Source organism: Ovis canadensis, chromosome 18 (genome assembly GCF_042477335.2).
Source record: "Ovis canadensis isolate MfBH-ARS-UI-01 breed Bighorn chromosome 18, ARS-UI_OviCan_v2, whole genome shotgun sequence".
In the NCBI taxonomy this organism is placed as follows: domain Eukaryota; kingdom Metazoa; phylum Chordata; class Mammalia; order Artiodactyla; family Bovidae; genus Ovis; species Ovis canadensis.
Genome location: NC_091262.1, coordinates 76,064,810 through 76,091,037, shown reverse-complemented (window position 1 = coordinate 76,091,037; position 26,228 = coordinate 76,064,810).

The window sequence follows — 26,228 nt, the reverse complement described above, 5'->3', positions numbered from 1 at the left end:
ATCAAATCCCTTATGATTATACAGTGGAAGTGACAAATAGATTCAAGGGATTAGATCCGATAGAGTGCCTGAAGAACTATGGATGGAGGTTCATGACATTGTACAGGAGGCAGGGATCAAAAGCATCCTCAAGAAAAGGAAATGTAAAAGGGCAAGATGGTTGTCTGAGGAGGCCTTACAAATAGCTGAGAAAAAAAGAGAATCAAAGGCTAAGGAGAAAAGGAAAACTATATCCGTATGAATGCAAAGTTCCAAAGAATAGCAAGGAGAGATAAGAAAGCCTTTCTCAGTGATCAGTGTAAAGAAATAGAGGAAAACAGCAGAAAGGGAAAGACTAGAAATCTCTTCAAGAAAATAGAGATACCAAGGGAACATTTCATGCAAAGATGGGCACAATAAAGGACAGAAATGGTATGGACCTCACAGAAGCAGAAGATATTAAGAAGAGGTGGCAAGAATACACAGAAGAACTATACAAAACAGATCTTAATGACCCAGATAATCACAATGGTGTGATCACTCACCTGGAGCCAAACATCCTAGAGTTCCAAGTCAAGAGTGCTTTAGGAAGCATCACTATGAACAAAACTAGCGGGGGTGATGGAATTCCAGCTGAGCTATTTCAAATCCTAAAAGTTGACGCTATAAAAGTGCTACACTCAATATGCTAGCAAATTTGGAAAACTCAACAATGGTCACATGATGTGAAAAGGTCAGTTTTCATTTCATTCCCTAAGAAAGATAATGCAAAAGAATGCGCAAACTACCACACAACTGCATTCATCTCACACACTAGCAAAGCAATGCTCAAAATTCTCCAAGTCAGGTTTCAACAGCATGTGAACCAAGAACTTCCAGATGTTCAAGCTGGATTTAGAAAATGCAGAGGAACCAGAGACCAAATTGCCAACATCCATTGGTGGTTTAGTTGCTAAGTCAAGTCTGACTCTTGTGACCCCTTGGACTGTAGCCTGTCGGGCTCCTCTGTCCATGGGATTCTCCAGGCAAGAGTACTGGAGTGGGTTGCCATTTCCTTCTCCAGAGGATCTTTCTCACCCAGAAATCAAACCTGGGTTTCCTACATTGCAGGCAGATGCTTTACCTATTGAGCTACACTTGATCTTAGCCAAAAGGCCAAGAAGTGACATCCATTGGATCATACAAAAAGCAAGAGAATTCCAGAAAAAGCATCTACTTCTGCTTCATTGACTATGCTAAAGGCTTTGACTGAGTGGATAGCAACAAACTGGAAAATTCTTCAGGGGATGGGGATACCAGACCACATTACCTACCTGCTGAGAAATCTGTATGCAGGTCAAGAAGCAACACTTAGAATAGGACATGGAACAACAGACTTTTTCCAAACCAAGTCAAGGCTGTATATTGTCACCCTGCTTATTTAACTTACATTCAGAGTATATCATAAGAAATGCCAGGCTGGATGAAGCACAAGCTGGAGTCAAGATTTCTGGGAATAATATTAATAACTTCAGATATGCAAATGACACCACCTTTATGGCAAAAAGTGAAGAGGAACTGAGGAACCTCTTGATGATAGTGAAAGAGCAGAGTGAAAAAACTGGCTTAAAACTCAACACTCAAAAAGCTAAATCACAGCATCCGGTCCCATCATTTCAAGGCAGATGGGGAAACAATGAAAGAGTGAGAGACTTTATTTTGGGGGGCTCCCAAATCACTGCAGATGGTGACTTCAGCCGTGAAATTAAAAGACACTTGCTCCTTGGAAGGAAAGCTATGACCAATCTAGATAGTATATTAAAAAGCAGAGACATTACTTTGCCAACAAATGTCTGTCTTGTCAAAGCTATGGTTTTTCCAGTAGTCATGTATGGATGTGAGAGTTGGACCATAAAGAAGGCTGAGTGCTGAAGAATCGATGCTTTTGAACTGTGGTGCTGGAGAAGACTCTTGAGAGTCCCTTGAACTGCAAGGAAATCTAACCAGTCAATCCTAAAGGAAATCAATCCTGAATATTCACTGGAAAGATGCATGCTGAAGCTGAAGCTCCAATACTTTGGCTTCCTGATTCGAAGAGCTGACTCATTAGTAAAGACCCTGAGGCTGGGAAAGACTGAGGGCAGAAGGAGGGGATGAAAGAGGATGAGATGGCTGGATGGCATCAGCAACTCAATGGACACGAGTTTGAGCAAGGTTTTGGCGTTGGTGATGGACAGGGAAGCCTGATGTACTGCAGTCCATGGGGCTGCAAAAAGTTGGATATGACTGAGTAATCAAACTGAACTGAACTAAACTAAACTGATGACTACCTGAACCTGTTAGTGAAGAAAGAACACGACATGGACAGATTCATTGGGCCAGGTCTTGGAGAGATGAAGCAAAAAAGACACCAGATGAGGAAACACGGGTTCTGGAAGCATCTTGTAGTGAAAATATTTGTATTTCAATGATGGTCTCTGGCTAACCTGAAAAGCACCTAGAAGGCTCTGCAAACCCACCCTCACCCACACATTCTGCCACAGGTATGGATATGACTTACTCACTGTGAGGAAAGCGGTCCCCAGGACCGGCATCTGTGCAGCATCCTCAGTGAAGGTGCCTGGATAGATTGTTTGAGAAGGTGCAGAGATTGTACCCAGTCACTTTCCATCCTGCACAGAGAAGCACCCAGAAGTGACTGTCCCTAAGTTGCAGATTAAGTGGTGGTTGGGTTTCAAGTCCTCCCCTGACTCCCAATGTCAGATCAGAAAAGTAGTGTAGGAAAAACTCGACAACATCCTCCAGTTTGAAAAGACTTTTCTTTATCAAGACTTTTTCAGAAGGTTCGATACCCACCGACTCCAAATGCCAGGTGTGTATTGTGCCCCTTTCTAAAAGAACACATAGAGCGTTCTTCTACACTTTCTGTCGGGGAGCTGAGCAAGAGTGACCTCACTCTGCCCCGCCTGCATGTGAGATGTGGCTGTGAACTGGTCCCAGTAGCTTTTCATGCTTGTTCAACCCAGGTTTGGGGGGATCACTTGGAACAAGGGCTGCATTCACAACTGTGGTCTTAGGAGCTAGGTATCTGAGCATCTCAAGGCAACAGTGGTGGGATCCCTTCCACCTGCTCAGGAATAGATATGGCAAACTGCCCACGATGACAAATCAGCACTGACCTAGGTGAATCAACTCAGAGGCAGGAGCTTTATCTCTGGCCTTTCCTGTACATGACAATGAAGTTGGCCAGACATAGTGAAAGGTCGGCATCCAAATAAAACCCTTGTCTTCAAAAGGCTGAAAGTTTTAGTTGAAGAGTCAATATGTAAACATGAGGGAAAGCTTATTCACATGGAATGCTAGAAAGAATGTGGAAGGAATCCAGTAAACTAGACATGATCCTTAGGGGAAGGATGGCCAGGGAATATCCAACAGACACACTTTTCTGAGCTTAGATATAGCTATAGGACCAACCATGACAAAACCATCTGCTATGGCAAGGGACCAGCAGCAATCTAAATGCCCGGCATTAGGGGCCTGGTTAAATAAAGATGGCACATGGGAATGTACTGCTGTTGTTACACAGAATGAAGCAGATATAAACGGATGCATGCATATAGATAAATGCAGAGCTTTGCTGGGCTCAGCGGTTAAGAATCCCCCTGCCAATGCAGGAGGTACACGTTTGATCCCTGGGTCAGGAAGATACCCTGTGGAAGGAAGTAGCAACTCACCCCAGTATTCTTGCCTGGGAGATCCCATGGACAGAGGTGCCTGGCGGGCTACAGTCTGTGCCTGCGTGTATGCAGTCCACGGGGTCACAAAGGCATTCGTCAAAACTTAGCAACTAAAACCAGCAACAGATATATACACGCAGATACATACAACTACTACAAGACAGGCTCCAAGTTACACTGCTCTGTGCATACTACAAGAACAAAGCCATGCCTGCACAACACCAACTCCCATATAAAATAAGGCAGAGCAGATTATCACAGATTCTCTCTTGAAGGTTATATAAGAAATTGGTTCTAGTCATTTCCCATGGGAGGTGGTCTGAGGAACTGGGATCAATGGTTAGAAGGAAATTATATTATTTTGACTGTGCACATGTTTTATTAAAATTGAAATTTTACCATGTGGTGTATTACGATTTTCAAACAACTTGAAACATCAGAAAAAAAGAAAATGATGTGAAACGTATTAACAAATATTAACTGAGGCTAACCAATGGATTAAACTGTTAAACTGTGAATGCTTGCTTCCTGACTGGCTCACCTTTGTCCCCTCGCCTAACCTCAGTTTGCTTCTCTGGGTATGCTGATGAGTCAATGGTGAGGAGCAGTAAGACCAGCATGCAGAATGCTTGGCTGAGAGTCCAGCGGATGGTGGTGATGGAAAAGGTAAAAGTGGTGCCGGAGTTTGCTGCAGGGGATGAAGGAGGACCATCGGGAGCACACAGAAGTAGGTGCATTCTACAGCAAACTAGAATCTTGGAAGGTGGCACATCAGCTCCACCAGCAATTCAAAGCTAAGCCCACAGGCTGTGTTCATTTCCTCTCCTGGGAAAGATGCTCCGGACCTCCATTAGAGGTTGCTCTGGCACTCACTGAGGTTGCTTCTAGGGGTCTGGTACAGGGTGGATATTTAACTAGGACTCTCTGTGTTTTTAGCCTCACCTCCTGTCCTCACAGGCAAAAGGACTTGGTTCTCAGGATAAGAAAGAAAACAGTATTAAAACCTTCCCTCAAAGGGTCAGATTCCAAGGACCTGTTTGCTGCTCTGTCCTGCCTGGAGATAATTGCATGAGTGAAGTGGAACATGGAAGTCAGTGGTTCCCAAACTTGAACCTGCATCTGAATTGCCTGGAGGGCTTGTTGAAACAGATTACTGCCCCCTGCTTGATGGCCCCAGAAATTTGCATCTCTAACACAATGATGCCACTGCTGCCAGTCCTGGGAGCTCATTTTGAGAACCACTGGTGGAGGAGACCTGGCCATAAAAGGCAGCTGTCCATAAATGGCTGTAAGAGCTTGACCAAATTACTTCTTCCTATGGAGTTTAAAATGTCTTTATATATTATGCAGGAGAAATTTGCATGGATCAGATCAGTTTTTGTTTTGTTTGAAACTGTATCCACAACAGCCATGTACATGTGTCAGAGGTGACTGGGGTCAGGGGGATAGCAAGTGAGGTGGACTCTGGCCTCTGGCCTCCATTCCGTGCCCCTGTTCTATGAACTGTATTGACACACACTTGGTGTAAATGTTGGTGGACGCCCCTCACCAAATTCGCATGTTGAAATTCTGAAGCCCAACATGATGGTGTTAGGAGACAGAGCTTTTAGGAGGTGACTGTATCACAGATGAGATTAGTGCCTTATAAAAGAGACCCCCTTCGGATGTGGTTGCAAGAACTCTAGGATCAGAAAAGGGCCCTCACCCAACCATGCTGGACCTGATCTCAGACTTTCAGCCCCTAGGACCGTGAGAAAACAGCTTCTGTTATTTACAAGCCATCAGTCTATGGTATTTTTGCTATGGTAGTCTGAATAGACTAAAGTAAGTTAAGACTTGATTTGAAGAGAAAATTCTCTCATTTAAAAATGAGCAAGTCAAATCACTTGGGAAACTCTTGGCTTCATATTCTACCCAAGGTGACTTTAAGCGTACATGACTCAGGTTCCAGGAGGATGGACCTTACCACTTCCTAGAAGGCCAAACACTGGAGTGCAGCTGACCCTTGAGAGTCTCTGTGATTCTGAGGGTCCTGGACCAGACAGGTGATGGACACAAGTGCCCTGGACGGTGTGACTTCTCGGGGTTCCGCACAGACATTCACACAGAGCCGTCCACATGAGAGCCTCCAAGACTGGGCTTAATGCTCCGCAGTGGCTGTCTTGAGATGCTTAACCACTTGCCTTTGACCTTGTGGTCTGTAAGTGGATATGTTCATCCACCTTTCTGCTGTTCCTGTGAATACAGTGATCACCACGTCCATGAGCACAGAACCCCCGTGGACTCCTGGTGTGTGGGGGGTCACAGAGACTCCAAGTGATCCCAGGGTCATTGTGCTTCATCTCTGATTCAGAGGAGAAGGGCACAGAAGCTCATAACCCCACAGGGCCACGCTTTCCATTCAAACCAAAATTGCCTTAAATGTAGAAAGAAGACAATAGCATTCTAAAGACTGGCACCATCCAAAGAACCTTATCACACTCTTTCTTACTCGTGGGACTTCTCTGTATTAGGTAGGCAATCACCACTGAAAATGATGATGTAGAAGAAAAAGGAGAGATTTCTCACCCCACAGTTGTTCTTTTCAAGTCTTCGCTACTCATCAGGGGATGGGATAGAGCATGTTTGCAGACTGTGCATGGAATAAAACCAGATGTGATTGTTTGCGCAGTGTTTCCACTGCTCTGTTAAGAACCAAATACATGTGTACAGAAGAACTACAAAATACAAATTGTGTATTTTTTTGGCAATTGCACATAAGAGTTACATGCTGCTACCTTTAAAACATGTACACACAGCTATATTCAAAATTGACAGTCAACAAGGACCTGCTGTATAGTACAGAGAACTCTGCCCAGTATTCTATAATAACTTAAATGGATAAAGAATTTAAAAAGGAATAGGTCCATGTATACGTCTAATCAAATTACCCCACTGTACACCTGGAACCAATGAAACACTGGTAAACAACTATACTCCAAAATAAAATAAAATATTTTTAAAAATTAAAAAATATATATCCCATGGGGAAACAACAAAACAAACAAGCAAAAAAACTAGCACTCTACTGTAGAAAGATGATTTCGTAAAATCCATGCTAAGCATTTAGTTTCAAATTTACTCATAACATCATGAAAAATAAAAACACTATGACAAGTTAAAAGTTTGCTAAAGAAAAGAAACAGCTTCGTATTTTAGTACCTTTAATGATATTTTTTCCTGCTTTTTGGGTGAAGCCCCGACAGTTTTATTTTGCACCAGACACAGCAAATTATGGAGTTGGTCCTGTCTTTAAGCTTACCAAGTTAAATACAGATCCTCAGAGATACAAAATAGAAGGAAGAAATCTTTACTTCCTTAAGAAGTCAGTTCTCCATCATGTCCCCAGCTTTGCACAGTTCCCGAGATTAGCCTTGAGAAGAATGTAGTAGGAACAGGCCTATGAACTGGAATTATTAAATCCTCATTCCTACAGTAAGTGAGGGCTAGACTCAGTCCTGGGACCCACAGGAACATCAGCACATGCAGCTGTGCAGGCTGTATCCTGCACAACTCCAAAAACAACACAGATATTCTTACCCCTCACACAGCTGCACACCCTGACCATGGGAACTGGATTACTTGAATGGACTCCAGAGTACTGGCCTGCCCACCAAGCCCCATCCCTTCTTCAGGCCATCTTCTCTGAGGTCAGAATACTCTTCTCGAGCTTCTGATGCAATACCCCGACCCATGCTCAGACTGTCCTTTATCCATTGCCCCTAGGTTTATTGGGCTTGGCTCTAGATATGCCTCTGAAAAAAACAGCTTCTTTGCAAAGCAGAAATAGAGACACAGATATGTACAAATGTATGTACACCAAGGAGAGGGAGTGGGGAGTGAAACGGGAGATCGGGATTGACATCTATATACTATCAATACTATGTATAAAATGGATAACTAATGAGAACCAACTGTATAGCACAGAGAACTCTACTCAATGCTCTGTGGTGACTTAGATGGGAAGGAAATACCAAAAAGAGCGGTATATGTATACATATCACTGATTCACTTTGCTGTGCAACTGAAATTAACACAACATTGTAAAGCAGCTATGAGTGAGTGAGTGAAGTCGCTCAGTCGTGTCCGACTTTTTGCAACCACATGGACTGTAGCCCTCCAAGCTTCTCCATCCATGGGATTCTCCAGGCAAGAATACTGGAGTGGATTGCCACTTCCTTCTCCAGGGGATCTTCCCGACCCAGGGATCGAACCCAGGTCTCCTGCATTGCAGGCAGACGCTTTAACCTCTGAGCCACCAGGAAAGCCCCTATACTTAGAAACAATTTTTTTTAAAAAAGAACAGTTTCTACTGTGAATGAACTGCTTAGAACTAGTAGTGTCATCTAGTAACCCCCATGACTCACACCTGTCACCCACCACCAGCTTGATGACTTAGGAAATAGATGACATCTTTATCAAGTCCTTGATCCCTCTGCCCTCTTTGGTTTGTCCCCATCATCCCAGGAGTCTTTCACTTCCAGATTCTCTACTGACAAAGATCCACAACCCTAAACACAGCCTACAGTTTTGATGCCTCTTGTCTCTCTCTTCCTTCCATTCCAATCAGCCTCAGCCCTTGAACTAGCAAGGTCCTCCTCCACACCTGCCTGCCTTGACAGAGGACCCCTGGTATGAATGGGGATGAAGTGTTCAGAACCATCATTCAGAACATCCCTGGTTCCTATCATTCCAATCCCATACTTGAGGGGTTCTGACTTCTTGGTTCCCGAAACTGTGGAGGTGTTAAAATACCCATCCCCAGATCTCACCCCTGAGATATCTCACTCTGAGATAGTCTAACTCAGAGTGTCCTCCCAGAAGACAGAATAAAGTTATAATTAGACACATTGACTCTAGCATCAGAAAACCTTCCTTGTCTCTGCCATCTGATATCCATGTGACCTTAGGGGATGCGTTTATATTTTCTCTTCTCTGTTTCCTTGTCTATAAAACTCAAATGAGAGTGATAATATAAACATCTTCCAGGAGGCACAGAAAAATTAAATGAGTTTATATGAGCAAATGTTTAGAATACCACCCAGCACAAGGTGGACATTTAATGAAATTTTCATTGCATCATTGTCATTGTTATCCAAAACATTTACAGATGTGACTTTGGCCTCTAGTCTGGTTCTCAGTGCCTAAGTATTCTTAGTAAAGAACTGCTTTAGCTTGGTCTTGGCCAAGCAAACCCAACCCTGACCCTGGCTTACTGGTATGACCATCTTGGCTAGATTCAGCCCCTCATCATCACTCGAAGTATCTTTGACTTAATTTTCTGCAGCTTTCCTGTCTACATCAGCAAGGAAATGCTTGCTCCTGATTCAAAATCCAACTGAAATGTCTAGTCCTTTCCTAAGTCTTCTTCCACCTACCTCTGTATTTTTGTGCTCCTAGAATTATTGATTCAGCACATTTTATCTTAACTACTGGTTACTTGCATAACTCTGGCTTATTATTATAAGACTAGCAATTTATTTTTCCTCTAACATGAGGTCCTAAAATGGCACATACAGTAGATGCTCAATAAAAGATATTTTTGCCAACAAATATCTACTATGTCCTTTAGAGTCTGATTTCAAACTCTTAGAGAAAACTCTGATTTGGCTTCTTTCCTGAGGAGCATAATTCTAACCCTTTTTCACCACAGTCCACATTTGTTCTTCTGCCCCTGGTTTTCATGCGAAATAAGAAGTGAGTTTCAAATGTGGCATGGAATGAAAGCCAAGCCAGAACTTGAGCCCCATGGATGAACTTCAAACAGGGACTTGAAACACACAAAATAAGAACCAGCTTTGCCAGGACAGGGTAGAAGATGCGAGGCACTTGGTGACTCCCTCAGATGTTCTGGAAATGCACTTTGATTTCATATATTTTGAATTAAATTGATTGAAATTCAAAGCTAAAGCCAACATACCACATTTCCTTTGGTCAGAAGTGAAGTGTGAAAATAGTGTTTTGAATTCTCGGTTGGATGCACAGCTCTGGGTTTGAAGTGTGACAGACTGTGGAGGTTTTGGGTTACTGGAAACTTCAACATTCCACTCGCCCAGTCTTCCAAAGGAATTAGAGAAATTACAAACATGGAATTGTAGGGTACTGGAATATCAGAAGAGCACTGGTGTGGATTCCTCTAAGTTCTGTGAATTGCCAGTTATAGTCACTCCCACTGTGGCCGCCACAGCCACCTGGTAAAGTTCCTTATGGAATGGACACCAGAGTCTTTGCAAGCCTTAGGCTGTAAGAATTCCAGTCAGTGGGAATGCAGTCCCTTTCCACTGCTGATAGCAATACAGTTAAAAAAATGTATGCATGTTTATAACAGAATAGAGTTAGGGCTTAGTGTGATAAACAGAAGGAGCACTTCTAAAGGCTAGCGGCCTCTTAAGAGTAAACTTTTGTAATTTATCATGCTACAAATCTACTGAATTTTGATTTTTATAAGTACATGGCAATTGGTCATTGTATTCAATTTCAACTTTATGTTCCGTATTGCACTTGAAACCTTACTTCATATGACGGTAAGGAGCCATCTCCCTCTTCCTACCAAGAAAGCAAAGAAGTGAAAGTGAAAGTTGCTCAGTCCTGTCTGACTCTTTGCGACCCCATGGACTAATACAGGCCATGGAATTCTCCAGGCCAGAATACTGGAGTGGGTAGCCGCTCCCTTCTCCAGGCGATCCTCCCAACCCAGGGATCGAACCCAGGTCTCCTGCATTGCAAGTGGATTCTTTACCAGCTGAGTCACCAGGGAAGCCCATGAATCCTGGTGTGGGGAGCCGATCCCTTCTCAAGCAGATATTCTTTGCCCAGGAATCAAACTGGGGTCGCCTGCATTACAGGTGGATTCTTTACTAACTGAGCTATCAGGGAAGCCCAAGAAAGCAAAACACAGGATGAAATATAATGAATAAAATGTAAATATGCATACATTAGTTCAAAGGAAGAGAAATTTCCAGGTTTCAGAAATACAGAGGGAACTCAAAGCCATATATAAGCTGCTGCTGGCTAAGTGGCTTCAGTCGTGTCTGACTCTGTGCGGCCCCATAGACGGTAGCCACCAGGCTCCTCTGTCCCTGGGATTCTCCAGGCAAGAACACTGGAGTGGGTTTCCATTTCCTTCTCCAATGCATGAAAGTGAAAAGTGAAAGTGAAGTCGCTCAGTCATGTCAGACTCTTAGCGACCCCATGGACTGCAGCCCACCAGGCTACTCTGTCCATGGGATTTTCCAGGGAAGAGTATTGGAATGGGGTGCCACTGCCTTCTCCTAAATTATTCTTGCTGCTGCTGCTGAGTCGCTTCAGTCGTGTCTGACTCTGTGTGACCCCATAGACGGCAGCCCATCAGGCTCCACCATCCCTGGGATTCTCCAGGCAAGAACACTGGAGTGGGTTGCCATTTCCTTCTCCAATGCATGAAAGTGAAAAGTGAAAGGGAAGTTGCTCAGTCGTGTCCGACTCAGCGACCCCATGGCAGCCTACCAGGCTCCTCTGGAGTGGAGTGCCATTGCCTTCTCCGAAATTATTCCTGAGTAAACTATAAATAGAAAATAACTACAATGTACAACACTTTGTAACAACTTAAAAGGGCTATTTACATTTAGAGTATGTATTTTAAATATTATCAAAACAGAACTTAATATATCAACTTTATTAATTATATGTACATAATTTATACAAAAATGTTAAGGATTCCCCCCCCCATGGTTATAAGGACACCTCTGATCAACTTTTTTATAAGTAGCTGACACACATTCATATAATACAATTAGTTTTATTAGCCTAAAAAACTAAGTGAAATATAACCCCAAATAATCACCATCGACTTAGGAAAACAATTAAAATACTATCTGTTGTGTAGTCAACTATTTATTGAGCACGTCCTATTTTTCAGCACCAAAACACATTTATTACCTTACAGAAATAAAAAAAAAAACCATACTTCTTCTCTTTCTTAGTTGCCTCCCTAATTTCATTACCATGCACACGTGCTTAGTCGCATCCAGCTGTTTGCAACCCCATGGGCTGTAGCCTATCAGGCTACTCTGTCCAAGGAATTTTTTAGGCAAGTATACTGGAGTGGGTTGTCGTTTCCTACTTGAGGGGATCTTTCCAACACAGGGATCAACCTGCATCTCCTGCACTGGCAGGCAGATTCTTCATCATTGCACCACCTGAAAAGCCATGGTCAGCACCACCTACCTATAATTTCTTTTAATAAAATACATGTAAGTGGGAAGGTATAAGAATTAATCTATTATTCTGGAATTTTAAAATGACACGCACACATTTAAAGGTTCTACATTTTAAATAGATACAAGCTGTTAATTCCTAAAAAATTATTTAAAAAATTAACCTCATTAAAATTTTTGGTTTGTAAAAATAACTTTAATTGCAGGGTGTCAAGTTTAAGTAACTGTATTATGATGGTCAGCTACATATAAGATACATACTCTTTCAAGTTTAAAGTACCTCTTCTAAGAATTAGGCCAATGGTTGATTCCTTATTTTAGTTCAACTGGAATAAAACCTAACAGGAGTATTTTCTGGTAAAATACAAAAACTATTAGTCGCTCAGTCATGTCCAACTCTTTGTGACCCCATGGACTATAGACCTCCAGGCTCCTCTGTTCATGGGATTCTCTAGGCAAGAATACTGGAGTGGGTTGCCATTCCCTTCTCCAGGGGATCTTCATGACCCAGGGATCAAATCTGACTCTCCTGCATTGCTGGTGAATTCTTTACTGCTTGAGCAATCAGGGAAGCTGTATAATACAAAAAATTATAGCCAAAGGTCAAGCAACACAGAATTTAATACATATTGAGAAGAATCTAACAGGTAATAGTAGAAAATTCTAGCCAGCATCTACTTTTGTATAAGATTATCATACAGAAAACTTATTCTATTAAAAGTATCATCTAGAAAGGGAAGAAACTATAAAGAAACAGACTATGTACGATCTAGTTAAGTGCCTTCTTTCTACAAATTAAGAGACTGGGACTCAGTCTTAATAAGTAACTTGTCCAAGACACACCTCAGTGGTACAATCAGGACTGATTCCGGAACCTGACTTCTAATCTGGGCTCCCATTTACCATATCTGCGTTCTCTCATTTTATGACTAAATCATATTACTTATTCAGTATTTAAATTTGGAATATGTATATGCTAGAGCTGAAATTTTGGTGGCCTACAGGGCTCTGATATGTTTGTGGGTTTTAGTGAAAACTAGATGTTTAATGCCCACACTGGGGCAATAGATGAGGCCATAAGCCTTTTGTTGTTGTCATTTAGTCGCTCAGTCATGATGGACCCTATGTGACCCCATGGACTACAGCACGTAAGGCTTCCCTGTCCTTCACCATCTCCCAGAGATTGTTCAAACTCAAGTCCATTGAGTCCGTGATGACTTCCAACCATCTCACCCTCTGTCGCCCCTTCTCCTCCTGCCTTCAGTCTTCCCAACATCAATGTCTTTTCCAATGAGTCAGCTCATCATATCAGGTGGCCAAAGTATTGGAGTTTCAGCTTCAGCATCAGTCCCTTCAGTGAGTATTCAAGATTGATTTCCTTTAGGATTTACTGGTTTGATCTCCTTGCAGTCCAAGGGATTCTCAAGAGTCTTCTCCAACATCACAGTTCAAAAGCATCAATTCTTTGGTATTCAGCCTTCTTTATGGTCCAACTCTCACATCCATACATGACTACTGGGAAAACCATAGCTTTGACTATACAGACCTTTGTTGGCAAAGTAATGTCTCTGCTTTTTAATATGCTGTCTAGGTTTGTCATATATTTTCTTCCAAGGAGTAAGTGCTTTTTAATTCATGGTTCCAGTCACCATCTGCAGTGATTTTAGTGCCTAGGAAAATAAAGTCTGTCGCTGTTTCCATTGTTTCCCTATCTATTTTCCATGAAGTGATGTGATCAGATGCCATGATCTTAGTTTTTTGAATGTTGCATTTTAAGCCAGTTTTTCACTCTCCTCTTTTGCCTTCATTAAAAGACTCTTTAGGGGGCAATCCTAAGATGGCAGAGGACTAGGACGGGGAGACCACTTTCTCCCCCACAAATTCATCAGAAGAACATTTCAACGCTGAGTAAATTCTACAAAACAACTTCTGAATGCTGGCAGAGGACATCAGGAACCAAGAAAAGCAGATCATTGTCTTCAAAAACAGGTAGGAAAAATATAAAAGAAGAAAAAAGAGACAAAGAAGGTAGAGAGGGAGCTCTGTCTCGGGAAGGGAGTCCCGTCCTGGGGAGAGAGCCTTAAAAAGAGAGAAGTTTCGAAACACCAGGAAACACTCTCACTGCCGAGTCTGTGGCGAGCCTTGGAAGCACAGAGGGCAACATAACAGAGAAGACAAATAAATAAATAATTAAAACCAACAGATTACAAGCCCAACGGTAACTCCCCCAGCAGAGAAGAAGCACAGATGCCTGCATCTGCCACTAGCAAGTTGGGGCTGGGCAGAGAGGCGCGGGCTGCAGTGCTTTTTAAGAATTGGGCCAGAATGTCCCTAGTGTAACCAGAGCGAACTAACTTGGGTGAGCATACCAGACTGTGGGATAGCTACCACATGAAAAGTTCTAACATAAGACACCACCAGGACCATGCACAGAACAAAGGACGGAACAGAAATAGCCAGCTGCAGACCATCCCTCGCTGGTGACAGACAGCCAGAGTTGTAAGTGCTGGAAGGGGGCAATCGCAGCCCAGGAGAGACTTTACCTACCAAACTGCAAGCAGGCTTCTTTGCTAACTAAGACTTCTTTGGATTCTGGACAGTCAACATCTGCCTGACAAGGGGCGCCAGCGGTACACCCAGAAAACTGAGCAGCAGGGAAAGGCAATAAGTCGCAGCGACTGCTCTCGCCAAACACCTGAGCTACTCGGTCCTGGGAAGGGGACAAAACGCAGGCCCAACCGAATCTGCACCTCTGAGGGCTATCTGAGAGCCGATCCTGAGCGGCTTAGACCGGGGAGGTGCATGCAGCCCAGGGCCAGCCTCAGACAGTTCCCGGTGGAGCAACGCAGAGCCTGAGTGGTGTGCACCATGTGCAGGGGCATGCCCAGCATGGATGAGACACTGTGAGCACATGCCAGTGTTATTTGTTTGCAGCATCCCTCCCTCCCCACAGCATGACTGGACAAGTGAGCCTAAAAAAAAAAAAAAAAAGTGTCCACCACCGCCCCTCTTGTGTCAGGGCAGAAATCAGACACCGAAGAGACCAGCAAACAGAAGAAGCTAAACAGAGGGAACCAACTTGGAAGTGACCCCACACTGCCCACAACACCAGAGAAAGTCCCAGAAATATCTTTAATATTTTTGCCACAATTCTCTTTTTTGTTGTTGTTGATGTTGTTGTTTGATTGTTTTTTCTTCTTTTCTTTTCTGTCTCCTTTTTTTTTAACTTTAAAAAATTTTTAAGTCCTCTATTTCTCCTTTAATTTTAATTTTTATAACCTACTAGCACTTTTCAAAAAAAAAGACCCTATTTTTAAAGCATTGTCATATATATATTTTTGTGGTTGTTGTTGTTGTTGTTTTAATAATTCTTGTGACTTTGTTTTTTCTTCTTCTTCTTTTCTTTAATATTGTATTTTTGAAAATCCAACCTTTACTCTAGATTTTTAATTTTTGCTTTTTGGTATTTGTTGTCAATTTTGTACATTTATAAACCCAATGTTCAGTACCCAATTTTACCTGAGAGCAAGATTACTGGCTTGACCACTCTCTCCTCCTTTGGACTCTTCTTTTTCTCCACCAGGTTGCCTCTGTCTCCTCCTTCCCTCTTCTCTTCTCTATCCAACTCTGTGAATCTCTGTGTGTTCCAGATGGTGGAGAACATTTAGGGAACTGATTACTGGCTGGATCTGTCTCTTTGCTTTTCATTTCCCTCTTTTATCCTCCTGGCCACCTCTGTCTACTTCCTCCCTCTCCTCTTCCCTGTATAACTCTGTGAACATCTCTGAGCGGTCCAGACTGAGGAGCGCACATAGGAAGTGATTACTGCTAGCTTGCTCTCTCCTCTTTTGATCCCACCTCATCTCATTCCAGTCACCTCTAACTACCCCCTCCCTCTTCTCTTCTCCATGTAACTCAGTGAACCTCTCTGGGTGTCCCTCAATGTGGAGAAACTTTTCATCTTTAACCTAGATGTTTTATCATCAGTGCTGTATAGATGAAGAAGTCTTGAGGCTACTGTAAAAGTAAAACTGAAAACCAGAAGCAGGAGGCTTAAGTCTAAATCCTGAGAACATCAGAGAACTCCTGAATCCAGGGAACATTAATCAATAGGAGCTCATCAAATGCCTCCATACCTACACTGAAACCACGCACCACCCAAGGGCCAACAAGTTCCAGAGCAAGACATACTATGCAAATTCTCCAGCAACACAGGAACACACCCCTGAGCTTCAATATACAGGCAGCTCAACTTACTCCAAAACCATAGACATCTCATAACTCATTACTGGACACTTCATTGCACTCCAGAGAGAAGAAATCCAGCTCTACCCACCAGAACTCTGACACAAGCTTCCCTAACCAAGAAACCTTGACAAGCCACTGATACAACCCCACCCACAGTGAGGAAACTCCATAATAAAGAGAACTCCACAAATTCCCAGAATACAGAAAGGCCACCCCAAACACAGTGATATAACCAAATGAAGAGACAGAGGAATACCCAGCAGATAAAGAAACAGGATAAATGCCTACCAAACCAAACAAAAGAGGAAGAGATAGGGAATCTACCTGAGAAAGAATTCCGAACAATGATAGTGAAAATGATCCAAAATCTTGAAATCAAAATGGAATCACAGATAAACATTCTGGAGACAAGGACTGAGAAGATGCAAGAAAGGTTTAACAAGGATCTAGAAGAAATAAAAAAGAGTGAATATATAATAAATAATGCAATAAATGAGATCAGAAACACTCTAAAGGCAACAAATAGTAGAATAACAAAGGCAGAAGATAGGATTAGTGAAATAGAAGATAGAATGGTAGAAATAAATGAAGCAGAGAGGAAAAAAGAAAAACAATTTTAAAAAAATGAGTACAATCTCAGAGACCTCCAGGACAATATGAAATGCTCCAACATTCGAATTATAGGAGTCCCAGAAGAAGAAGACAAAAAAAAAAAGACCATGAGAAAATACTTGAGGAGACAATAGTTGAAAACTTCCCTAAAATGGGGGAGGAAATAATCACCCAAGTCCAAGAAACCCAGAGAGTTCCAAACAGGATAAACCCAAGGCAAAACACCCCAAGACACATATTAATCAAATTAACAAAGATCAAACACAAAGAACAAATATTAAAAGCAGCAAGGGGAAAACAACAAATAACACACAAGGGGATTCCCATAAGGATAACTGCAGATCTTTCAATAGAAACGCTTCAGGCCAGGAGGGAATGGCAAGACATACTTAAAGTGATGAAAGAAAATAACCTACAGCCCAGATTACTGTACCCAGCAAGGATCTCATCTAAATATGAAGGAGAAATCAAAAGCTTTCCAGACAAGCAAAAGCTGAGAGAATTCAGCACCACCAAACCAGCTCTCCAACAAATGCTAAAGGATATTCTCTAGACAGGAAACACAAAAAGGGCATATAAACCTGAACCCAAAACAATAAAGTAAATGGCAATAGGATCTTACTTATCAATAATTACCTTAAACATAAATGGGTTGAATGCCCCAACCAAAAGACAAAGACTGCTGAATGGATACAAAAACAAGACCCCTATAAATGCTGCCTACAAGCGACCCACCTCAAAACAAGGGACACATACAGACTGAAAGTGAAGGGCTGGAAAAAGATATTCCATGCAAATAGAGACCAAAAGAAAGCAGGAATAGCAATACTCATATCCGATAAAATAGACTTTAAAACAAAGGCTGTGAAAAGAGACAAAGAAGGCCACTACCTAATGATCAAAGGATCAATCCAAGAAGAAGATTTAACAATTATAAATATATATGCACCCAACATAGGAGCACCGCAATATGTAAGACAAATGCTAACAAGTATGAAAGGGGAAATTAACAATAACACAATAATAGTGAGACTTTAATACCCCACTCACATCTATGGACAGATCAACTAAACAGAAAATTAACAAAGAAACACAAACTTTAAATGATACAATAGACCAGTTAGACCTAATTGATATTTATAGGACATTCCACCCCAAAACAATGAATTTCACCTTTTTCTCAAGTGCTCACGGAACCTTCTGCAGGATAGATCACATCCTGGGCCATAAATCTAACCTTGATAAATTCAAAAAAATCAAAATCATCCCAAGCATCTTTTCTGACCATAATTCATTAAGATTAGATCTCAATTACAGGAGAAAAACTATTTAAAATTCCAACATATGGAGGCTGAACAACACACTTCTGAATAACCAACAAATCACAGAAGAAATCAAAAAAGAAATCAAAATATGCATAGAAATGAATGAAAATGAAAACACAACAACTCAAAACCTGTGGGACACTATAAAAGCAGTGCTAAGAGGAAAGTTCATAGCAATACAGACATAGCTCAAGAAACAAGAAAAAAGTCAAATAAATAACCTAACTCTACACCTAAAGCAACTAGAAAAGGAAGAAATGGAGAACCCCAGAGTTAGTAAAAGGAAAGAAATCTTTAAAATTAGGGCAGAAATAAATGCAAAAGAAACAAAAGAGACCATAGCAAAAATCAACAAAGCCAAAAGCTGGTTCTTTGAAAAGATAAATAAAATTGACAAATCATTAGCCAGACTCATCAAGAAACAAAGGGAGAAAAATCAAATTAATAAAATTAGAAATGAAAATGGAGAGATCACAACAGACAACACAGAAATACAAAGGATCATAAGTGACTACTATCAGCAATTATATGCCAATAAAATGGACAACGTGGGAGAAATGGACACATTCTTAGAAAAGTACAACTTTCCAAAACTGAACCAGGAAGAAATAGAAAATCTTAACAGACCCATCACAAGCACGGAAATTGAAACTGTAATCAGAAATCTTCCAGCAAACAAAAGCCCAGGTCCAGACGGCTTCACAGCTGAATTCTACCAAAAAATTCGAGAAGAGCTAACACCTATCCTACTGAAACTCTTCCAGAAAATTGCAGAGGAAGGTAAACTTCCAAACTCATTCTATGAGGCCACCATCACCCTAATACCAAAACCTCACAAAGATGCCACACACACACACACACACACACACACACACACACACAAACACTACAGGCCAGTATCACTGATGAACATAGATGCAAAAATCCTTAACAAATTCTAGCAATCAGAATCCAACAGCACATTAAAAAGACCATACACCATGACCAAGTGGGTTTTATCCCAGGGATGCAAGGACTCTTCAATATCTGCAAATCAATCAATGTAATTCACCACATTAACAAATTGAAAAATAAAAGCCATATGATTATCTCAATAGATGCAGAGAAGGCCTTTGACAAAATTCAACATCCATTTATGATAAAAAACTCTCCAGAAAACAGGAATAGAAGGAACATACCTCAACATAATAAAAGCTATATATGACAAACCCACAGCAAACATTATCCTCAATGGTGAAAAATTGAAAGCATTTCCCCTAAAGTCAGGAACAAGACAAGGGTGCCCACTTTCACCACTAGTGTTCAACATAGTTCTGGAAGTTTTGGCCACAGCAATCATAGCAGAAAAAGAAATAAAAGGAATCCAAATTGGAAAAGAAAAAGTAAAACTCTCACTATTTGCAGATGACATGGTCCTCTACATAGAAAACCCTAAAGACTCCACCAGAAAATTACTAGAGCTAATCAATGAACATAGTAAAGTTACAGGATATAAAATCAACACACAGAAATCCCTTGCATTCCTATACACTGATAATGAGAAAGTAGAAAAAGAAATTAATGAAACAATTCCATTCACCATTGCAATGAAAAGAATAAAATACTTAGGAATATACCTACCTAAAGAAACTAGAAACTAAAGACCTACATATAGAAAATTATTAAACACTGATGAAAGAAATCAAAGAGGACACTAATAGATGGAGAAATATACCATGTTCATGGATTGGAAGAATCAATATAGTGAAAATGAGTATACTACCCCCAAAGCAATCTACAGATTCAATGCAATCCCTATCAAGCTACCAGCGGTATTTTTCAGAGCTAGAACAAATAATTTCACAGTTTGTATGGAAATACAAAAAAACCTCGAATAGCCAAAGCAATCTTGAGAAAGAAGAATGGAACTGGAGGAATCAATCTGCCTGACTTCAGGCTCTACTACAAAGCCACAGTCATCAAGACAGTATGGTACTGGCACAAAGACAGAAATATAGATCGATGGAACAAAATAGAAAGCCCAGAGATAAATCCACACACCTATGGACACCTTATCTTTGACAAAGGAGGCAAGAATATACAATGGATTAAAGACAATCTCTTTAACAAGTGGTGCTGGGAAAACTGGTCAACCACTTGTAAAGGAGTGAAACTAGATCACTTTCTAACACCATACACAAAAATAAACTCAAAATGGATTGAAGATCTAAATGTAATACCAGAAACTATAAAACTCCTAGAGGAGAACATAGGCAAAACACTCTCTGACATAAATCACAGCAGGATCCTCTATGACCCACCTCCCAGAGTAATGGAAATAAAAGCAAAAATAAACAAATGGGATATAATTAAAATTAAAAGCTTCTGCACAACAAAGGAAACTATAAGCAAGGTGAAAAGACAGCCTTCTGAATGGGAGAAAATAATAACAAATGAAGCAACTGGCAAACAACTAATCTCAAAAATATACAAGCAACTTATGCAGCTCAATTCCAGAAAAATAAATGACCCAATCAAAAAATGGGCCAAAGAACTAAATAGACATTTCTCCAAAGAAGACATACGGATGGCTAACAAACACATGAAAAGATGCTCAACATCACTCATTATTAGAGAAATGCAAATCAAAACCACCATGAGGTACCACTTCACACCAGTCAGAATGGCAGTGATCCAAAAGACTACAAGCAATAAGTGCTGGAGAGGGTGTGGAGAAAAGGGAACCCTCCTACACTGTTGGTGGGAATGCAAACTAGTACAGCCACTATGGAGAATGGTGAGAAGATTCCTTAAAAAATTGCAAATAGAACTGCCTTATGACCCAGCAATCCCACTGCTGGGCATACACACCAAGGAAACCAGAATTGAAAGAGACGCATGTACCCCAATGTTCATCACAGCACTGTTTATAATAGCCAGGACATGGAAACAACCTAGATGTCCATCAGCAGATGAATGGATAAGAAAGCTGTGGTACATATACACAATGGAGTATTACTCAGCCATTAAAAAGAATACATTTGAATCAGTTCTAATGAGGTGGATGAAACTGGAGCCGATTATACAGAGTGAAGTAAGCCAGAAAGAAAAACCCTAGTACAATATACTAACACATATATATGGAATTTAGAAAGATGGTAATGATGACCCTGTTTGCAAAACACCAAAAGAGAGACAGATGTATAGAATGGACTTTTAGACTCTATGGGAGAGGGAGAGGGTGGGATGCTTTGGGAGAATGGCATTGAAACATGTAAGAAACGAATCGCCAATCTATGTTTGATACAGGATACAGGAGGCTTGGGGCTGGTGCACGGGGATGATCCAGAGAGATGATATGGGGTGGGAGGTGGGAGGGGGGTTCAGGATTGGGAACTCATGTACACCCGTGGCTGATTCATGTCAATGTATGGCAAAACCAATACAGTATTGTAAAGCAAAATAAAGTAAAAATAAAGATAAAATAAAAAAGACTCTTTAGTTTGTCTTTGCTTTCTGCCATATGGATGGTGTCATCTATATATCTGAGGTGATTGATATTACTCCTGGAAATCTTGATTCCAGTTTATGCTTCATCCAGTCCAGGACTTCTCAAGATGTACTTTGCATATAAGTTAAATAAGCAGGGTGACAATATACAGCCTTGACGTAGTCCTTTCCCAATTTTGAACCAGTCTGTTGTTTCATGTCTGGTTCTAATCATTGCTTCTTGACCTGCATACAGGATTTTCAGGAGGCAGGTAAGCCTTTTAGAATAATTCAAAAGATAATAAGCCTGTCTGAGATTATTAAAGAGCTACTATAGTAAAATTAAAACCATAAGTAAAGAAAGGGATATTATCATTTAAAAATGATAAGATTAGAAAAATAATTATATAAGACTTCTAGAAATAGAAATTATGGTAGCTAAAACTAAAATTTAAAAAATTAAAACAATTTTGTTTCCTATTAATGGTGCCATAGTTTGGTTGAGCTAACCCTAGAACCATAACAACTGTAAAAAACCTGAAAAAGAAAAAAACTCAAATATTTGAAAGCAATGGAGAGTTACCAAAAGCAAGTGAAAAACTGGAGGGAAGTCTGTTCCTGAAAAGCAGGAACCAAACTGGATGAGCCTGGTGTGTTTGTGACTTTTGGCCTGAGAGCACGATCCAGCCTGTGTAGGACAGGCAGGAGAAAGTTGTTGTCTTGCTGGCTTCCGGAGTAAGAGGGAAGACTCTAGGACTGCAAACATGGCTACATGGCTAACTATTAGTGAAGAAGATGCTAAAAATCAGAGTCCTCATTGAGCTTGCCTAAATCCTTGACTAACAGCTAAACTAGACACAGTTGAGAGATTCCATAGGCTCTGGCTCAAATAGAAGTGGAAAAGATTTTATCCTAAGAGCAGCAGAATTAGGAGTTTTATTCCAGCCAAGTTAATTGCTTGCTAGAAAAGAAATTTACACTTCTCACAAGAACATAACTAAATCTAGTCTCTGCAGGGTACTTCTTATAATAGCTTGGATACAGTCAAAAGATAGTAGACATGCAAAAGGCAAATGTGACCACAGACAAGAAATACACAGTTAACGTAAACTGTCTCTGAGGCAAACCAGGTTATTGAATTAATTAGCAAATACTTAAGTATTGATGTATCATCAGGATCCTATAGCCCACTTTCTTTGTTTCTTTTTCATTGAAGTATATTTGACTTACAATATTATTCAGGTGTACAACATAGTGACTTGGTATCTTTATAGATTATACTCCATAACAAGTTGTAAAATACTGGCTATATTTCCAGTACTTTTGAGCTGGCACTGGGTCTCTATCATGGCTAAAGGCCAGATCAGAGCCCAAGTTAGTTCCATCCTTTCCCTGGTTCCTGCACTTGCATTGGCAATGGCAATATCTGCTTTAAGGAGAAGCAGGGCCAGGGCAGGGGGCTCTGGACCTAGAGTCCAGGGTGGGCTGGGGTGCATGTTGGGGCCATCCTGGCAGGCTGGCCAGAGCACCAGGTAGATTTCACTTGTCTGCCTCTGTGCTGGGACTGAGAACAAGAAAATCTGTGTCTGTACTCTTCAAGAGTAGAATCTTTGATTCTTGTAACACTGCTATGAACCCCACTGATTTTCAAACCAGCTACAGGAGTTCATCTTCCCAGTGTTAGAGCCAAGGCTGGATGCCTACCATGGGGCTCATTCCTTGGGGAGGGTCTGCAAGCCTGTAATGTCTTTCTCCTCTTCAGGGCCATTCAGTAGTGGTACAGGTCCACTACTCCTCGCCTCCTGCTAGACCTTGGTGGTTCTTTCTTTACTCCCTTCCTTGTAGAAGAGCCATTCTGCTAGTCTTCAGGTTGTTCTCAGTGAGAGTTACTCCACATGTAGTTGTAGATTTGATGTGTCCATGCTGGGAGGTGAGCTCAGAGTCTTCCTACTCAGCCATCATGATCCTTTTCTGAACAGAACTTATAAGAATTGGTGTTCTAAAAAAAAAAAAAAAATGGTGTTTTGTGGCTTTTGCTATTTCACTACAATCTTCCAAAGACCAAAGCATTTTAAGGAATATTTTAATGGAACAAAACTCATTCTATATTGCTGTTACCACCTGGGCCCACTGAACTCATTTCTAATTTAAAATGCATGGTAAGATCTTAATAATTCTATTTTTCTTATATCTGAAATACTTTTCTTGTTAATCATCCTTAGGATTATTTTATCATTATTAATTAATTATCCCCAATTATGTAAAAAATTCTAAAATAATAAGAAAATGAAAGAATGATGGACTAACCTTGAAGAATTATAATAGTGAAATAAATACTTGCTATTACATCACTTTTAAGTATCAATAATTCCATTAAATAAAACACAAGACACTCTAAATAAAAAGCAAAGGCTTCCTAATTGGACATAAAAGCATTATCAACTATACGTTGTCTAACAAAGATGATCTTTAGCTACAAGGGTACATATAAGATGAAAGGAAAATAATAGAAAAATAAATACCGTGAAAATAGCAACCATGAGAAAAGTGGAATGACTACATTAATATCAGACAAAATAGACAAACACAAAAAATTTTTTCTGAGAAAAGATGGGCATTTCACAATAGGATTCAATTTATTAGAAAGACCAAAAAATTGTCAACATCATGCAAAAGAAGTTTAAAATATAAATGCTTAAAGCATAACTAGGTAAAATCATCAGTAAGAATATAGCATATCTTAATGGAAGTACCAACCATGTGACCTAGTTTGCATCTAACTTCAGATATTATATTTTTAAAAAGTGTACATGGACTGTTCACCAAGATATATCAGATACTGGGCTAAAAATCAGTCTAAATAAATTTCAAAAGAACAAAATAATGTAGAACATATTCTTTGACCACAATAAAATTAGATATCAATATGAGATATCCAGAAAAGCCCCAATAGTTAGACATTGGTGGCTCAGACAGTAAAGAATCCACCTTCAATGTGGCAGGCCTGGGTTCGATCCCTGGGTTGGGAAGATCCTCTGGAGGAGGATATGGCCACCCACTCCAGTATTCTTGCCTAGAAAATCCCCATAGACAGAGAAGCTTGGTGGGCTTGCAGGGTCGGACATGGCCGAGCAACTAAGCACACAATAAAATTCTAAACACCTTGAGTCAAAGAAGCAAAAAGAGAAATTCAAAAATATTTTAAATTGAATGATAATAAAAGCACAACATAACAAAACTTATAGAATGCAACTAGAGAAAGGCATACATGCAAATTTATAACTTTAAATGCATATATTATTATATATAGCTTAAATATATTCATATAATAGTAAATAAGTGTACATAAATGCTAAATATGTCTATATATAATTTAAATGCTTATATTACATTATAGGAGAAAAGTTTACAATGTATAACCTGGGTTTCCATCAGCAGAAGTTAAGAAAGAAAAGCAAATTAAGCCCCAAATAAGTAAAACTAAAATAGAGATAAATGTGAAATTAATAAATTAGAAATGGATGTCAAATAAAATTTTAAAAAGACAAAATCTGTTTCATCAAAATTATTAAATAATCATTAAATTCCAATCAAAACTTATCTAAACATGTTAGAGAAAAATATTATCAATATTAAGAATAAATAAAGGGAAATTATTAGCGATACTGAAGACTTTAAAAGGATATTAAGAAAGTAGTATGGGCAATTTAAATAAAATGAACAGAGTCCTATCAAAACTAATGTAAGATAAATTAGAAACATGAATATGAATATTTTCCAAGTTGTTTTAAAAGACCAGCAAAAACATACTAATACTAAAAGTTGGGAATAAGTAACTCTTAAACCAATATTCATTATTAGTATAAATTTCTAAATCATCAACAAAAGATCAACATATTTAACCCTGTCATATGTAGAAAGAAAAATTACAAACATCTTGGTCAAAGAAGTTTTTTCCCAAGAGCAAACTTTTAACATTTGAAAATCAATCATAGGTAGAGATAATTTCATTTGTCAAAAGTGAACAGTTAATCATGATAAAAACTCTCAGTAATGCATGAGTAGATGGGAACTTTCACAGTCAGATAAAGGGACTGCATGAAAAATCTGTAGCATCATACTAAATGAAGAAACTGAATATTTTCCCATAAAATTAGGAATAAGGTAAATATGATTCTAATCAGATAAATAAGGCAGGAAAAAATAAATAAAAGGTAAATATTAAGAAGAAAAAGGTAACTGTCTCTTTTCTTAGACAGCTTGACTGGTTAGAGAGTACTCAGTATCCTAATAAATTATGTACCCAGGTCTCTCCCATTGCAGGCAGATGCTTTACCATCTGAGCCACCAGGGAAGCCCATAAATAAATAAATAATCAAGTGGACTAAACACTTAGAACTAATAAAGGCTCAAAATAGAAGATCAATATACAATAATAAACTTTATATATACTAGAGAATTAACTTTTAAAACTTCATTTTATGTAATATAAAATACTTGGTAATGAATTTAACATAATATGTAAATAACCTCTACACTAATAGCCACCATAATTGCTGAGAGAAATTAAGAAAACATAAATAAATAGGTATACCATGTTCATGAACTGAAGTCTCAATGTCTCAATATTGTTAAGATATTAATTC